The sequence below is a fragment of the Pseudochaenichthys georgianus genome, chromosome 5 (assembly GCF_902827115.2).
Source record: "Pseudochaenichthys georgianus chromosome 5, fPseGeo1.2, whole genome shotgun sequence".
NCBI lineage: Eukaryota > Metazoa > Chordata > Actinopteri > Perciformes > Channichthyidae > Pseudochaenichthys > Pseudochaenichthys georgianus.
The window spans coordinates 42,152,621-42,157,413 of NC_047507.1; positions in this window are offsets into that span (position 1 = coordinate 42,152,621).

The following is a 4,793-nucleotide window of genomic DNA, read 5'->3' on the forward strand; positions in this document are numbered from 1 at the left end:
GCATGCGCTCTGTGCACGCGCATCACTCCTCTTCCTCATGTGAACAACAGCTTGTGAATCTGCATACTGTGTTGCAGGAAATGTGTCTTTGGCACTGTTGGCCACGATTAGATAAGCAGACAAGTTGGGCTGGATGCACATCTCCTATCAGTTGTTTCGCCGTGTGTGTGTGTGTGTGTGTGTGTGTGTGTGTGTGTGTGTGTGTGTGTGTGTGTGTGTGTGTGTGTGTGTGTGTGTGTGTGTGTGTGTGTGTGTGTGTGTGTGTGTGTGTGTGTGTGTGTGTGTGTGTGTGTGTGTGTGACAGTAACAGTCTAATTAGTGGAGTATGGGATGGTCTCAGGTACCAGACACCAGGAGGGTCTCGGGCTCTCCTTTTTGATCTTGACTTTCTCCATTACGTAAGACACCATTATTTCTTCCACCATCCTGAATTCCCCTACTCAATCATATTTGTTGGACATTTCCGCCTAGGTCTTTTTTAATGGTGTCTCAACCATGCCTATCCTTAGCTGCCATCTCTCATAATCTCCATACGACACACCTTACTTTGACACCATTATCGAGACCAGTGTCTGTCTTTGGACTCGAGGATTCCTTCAGCAGGACATCTCACAGATACACAGTTGGCTTTCAATGGATAGGGTTGTTATATCATCTGTCCCATACTCTCAAAAGATATCACACAGTGGGAGAAGTACTCAGATCTTGTACTTTAGTAAAAGTAGAAGTACCAGAGGGTAGGAATACTACAAGTAAAAGTTGTGCATTGAAAATGTTCCTCAAGTGAAAGTAGAAAAGTATTATCATCAAAATATAGTGAAAGTAGCGACAGTAAAAGTAGTCGTTGTGCAGATTGGTCCATTTCAGAATAATATATATGATATGTTTTATAATGATTGATCATGAAAGTGTTCTCAAAGCTGGTGAAGGAGCAGCTAGTCTGAAGTACTTTGTAGACTGCAGGGTAGCTGGTGGAGGTGCAGCTAGTCTGAAGTACTTTGTAGACTGCAGGGTAGCTGGTGGAGGTGCAGCTAGTCTGAAGTACTTTGTAGACTGCAGGGTAGCTGGTGAAGGTGCAGCTAGTCTGAAGTACTTTGTAGACTGCAGGGTAGCTGGTGAAGGTGCAGCTAGTCTGAAGTACTTTGTAGACTGCAGGGTAGCTGGTGAAGGTGCAGCTAGTCTGAAGTACTTTGTAGACTGCAGGGTAGCTGGTGAAGGTGCAGCTAGTCTGAAGTACTTTGTAGACTGCAGGGTAGCTGGTGGAGGTGCAGCTAGTCTGAAGTACTTTGTAGACTGCAGGGTAGCTGGTGGAGGTGCAGCTAGTCTGAAGTACTTTGTAGACTGCAGGGTAGCTGGTGGATTCACTCCAGGTGGAACTAAAGTCTGATTTAACACTTGATTATATTTCACATCATTCATCCACATCTGTGAAGTAACTAAATGTATTAAATACATGTCGTGGAGTAGAAGTACACCATGTACTTCTGAACTGTAGAGGAGTATAGCATACAATGGAAATACTCAAGTACTCAAAATTGTACTTAAAACAGTACTTGAGTAAATGTACTTAGTTACTTCCCGGCTCTGAAATTCAGATTCAGATGACCTTATTGTCCATTACCTTTACATCAATGTAAATGTGTCTTTGGAACTGGCACATAGGCTACCATCACGCTCACCACACACAGGACAACATGCAGACACACAGGGTGGTTTGTTCTTCCAGGGCTCGGGTCCATTCAAATATCAGTTGAATGAAAAATAAATCATTAACTATACATTAAAACGATTAGGTGATGGTGTTGGTGGCAGTGTCCTAAGAAGGATCCTTGAAAAGGGATTAAAAAGCAGGAAACACAACACCTAACATTCTCTATTTTCTCTGACAGGGAAAAAGGATTGAAAGAAAGTCGATGGCCTGACATCGGCACAGACATCAACGATGCCACGACGAGGCCCTCTGACTGACAGTCACACTTTAATGTTAGCATGTTAGCATGTTAGCATGTGCACTGCCTGCACATCCTAATGCATAATTATAACATAGCTGGGTTGCTAATAAGGTACAAAAAACCCCGTATTTGCTTAGATTGTTTATGTTCGCACCACCACCAGATTCCAAAGCAAATTCTTTGTTTGTGTAAACGGGCCTGGCAATACTGATTCTGATTCTGATAAGCCAGCTGTTGAATGATGCACATCAGCATGTTCAAGTCCAAGAGTTGTTAGTTGGCATCCAAGCACATTTCTATCAGCACACAGCATGTATCTACTGCGATGCACTGCATGTGAGTACATGGAACTTGGTATGACGGTATAATCATGTGAAATGATGAATCATTGTGTTCCTCTTTGCTTCCATGCTGCACTGTCTGGTTTTGACGATAGCCCAGAATAGAGAAGTCAAACCTTTGCTCTCAGTGACTCTTTGCTGCAGTCGGGTTCGGGAGAGGCGGGGCCATTAGGGTTCCGCTTCATCCTACAACCTGTCCCTTTATAGAAAGATAGCAAACATTGTAGCAGTGGTAGTTCAGACAAAGTGTATTTAATGCATTGTGTTGCCGTAGCAACTTTAACCTGTTGTTCAGAGCTTTACGTTTCTCCATAGCCTCAGCTGTTTGGGACCCAGGATCTTTAACGTACAAACATCAGGCCACTATTACACATTTACATATGTTTCAGTTAAGCTGCTTTACTGAAGCAGTCTTTCAATGTTTTAACAATTAGAGACATAGTGCCCAACACATGTTCAAGAGACACCAAACCTAGGCTATAATGGCTCAGGTTCAGAGTTGGTTCCAGCTGTACCTTTGACACATCAGAACCAGTATCTGCCTTTCCAAATGTGTGGTTAAACACAAATGAGATAGATAAGTAGTATTTAATGCTGATTTACAACGTCGTTGGGTTGGAGAACAAACAGGAAACAGGCGAACTTTGACACACTGAAAAAGTGTTCAAACTGCCAGTGTGTAGAAACCGTGTCCAGCCTGAAGCTGTGTGTTCCTGTGAGCCCACAGCCTGCTCTTCCTGGAACAAGTGGTACAGTGTCACAAGCACATGACTCAAAGTGAAACTTAATGACTTAAAGCAGGAGGCGGGACTTCTGAGGAACACGACACTTAAAACTTAAAGGCACAACATTTTGTTGTTTTTATCTCTGAAGGCCAGAAACAGGGTGGCTCCCTGAGCTTTGACCTGTCCCCTGCCTGTCCCCTGCCTGTCCCCTGCCTGTCTCCTGCCTGTCCCCTGCCTGTCCCCTGCCTGTCCCTGCCTGTCCCCCTGCCTGTCCCCTGCCTGTCTCCTGACCTGTCCCCTGCCTGTCCCCTGCCTGTCCCCTGCCTGTCCCCTGCCTGTCTCCTGACCTGTCCCCTGCCTCTCCCCTGCCTGTCCCCTGCCTGTCCCCTGACCTGTCCCCTGCCTCTCCCCTGACCTGTCCCCTGCCTCTCCCCTGCCTGTCCCCTGACCTGTCCCCTGCCTCTCCCCTGACCTGTCCCCTGCCTCTCCCCTGACCTGTCCTCTGCCTCTCCCCTGACCTGTCCCCTGACCTGTCCCTGGCTCTCCCCTGACCTGTCCCCTGCCTCTCCCCTGACCTGTCCCCTGCCTCTCCCCTGCCTGTCCCCTGACCTGTCCCCTGCCTCTCCCCTGACCTGTCCCCTGCCTCTCCCCTGACCTGTCCCCTGCCTCTCCCCTGCCTCTCCCCTGACCTGTCCCCTGACCTGTCCCCTGGCTCTCCCCTGACCTGTCCCCTGACCTGTCCCCTGAGGAGACAGAGCTGCTGATGACAGTTGGTGTTGGAGATTCTTAAAAAGCCCCAAAACAACAACATGTCGACCCAAGATGAACTGAACCTCCTTTAATGATACAACTAACAAGACGTTAACGGCAGGGTAACCCAGAATAACCGTGATGCATCTGCAGCGGTTCACATTTCAAAAGCCTCTTAATAGCTAGAGCGGTGTTGAAATAAAACCACAGAGGCTTCAGCACAGTCCCTCCCCCACGCCCATCCGCCGATCTGCTGCCTCGTCACTGATTCTCTTCAGATCACAGAGAAACAAACAGGCGTTTACTTGTTCTGCACAGTCTGTGCAGTGCTGCGTGCCTGTGGCCCTGCTGCCAACCCGATGCACACTTCCTAGTGCCCAGGTGACATGGTGTTCCAATCATCTTTTATATTGCTGCTCCAACATCAAGTCAAAGTATAATAAAGTATAATAAAATCAAGGTGTGTTTTGCTTGTAATGAGTAAGAACACATGCCAATAGAAGGGCACATCAGCTTGGTAAGGTTTCTTGAAGTAAGATGGGACATTTAGATAAAGTAGATATTGTAAGTAGCAGGGGAAATGTATTCTGAACTATACTTGACCAGAATCAGGACATGTGTTACAAAATAAGCCACACATGCTCCAAAGTCTTAGTTTGTGATTCTCCAATAACAATGGGTTAAATAAAGTGAGTATTTCTCGAAACAAGACGATCCATCTTTCACAGATACCATGAACATGTTTTAAAGAGTCTTTGATGCATTGTCTAAAAACCGGATCTCACTGCTTTGTTACTTATGAAGTTATCATGTCTTATCTCAAGTGTAAAGACATGCTCTGACTACAAAGTAGACCAATATACTAGGACAGATTTCAAGTTTTTACTCCGATTTTGACATTAAAAAAGGATTCTGAGGGGATACTGTTGTAGAAGACTAGACTAAGCTGGATGGAGGACACCGTGTTCCTTCAGAGCCAGATAAGAGCTTTTCATAAACACATCATGAGGCGGGTAACTCTTGCT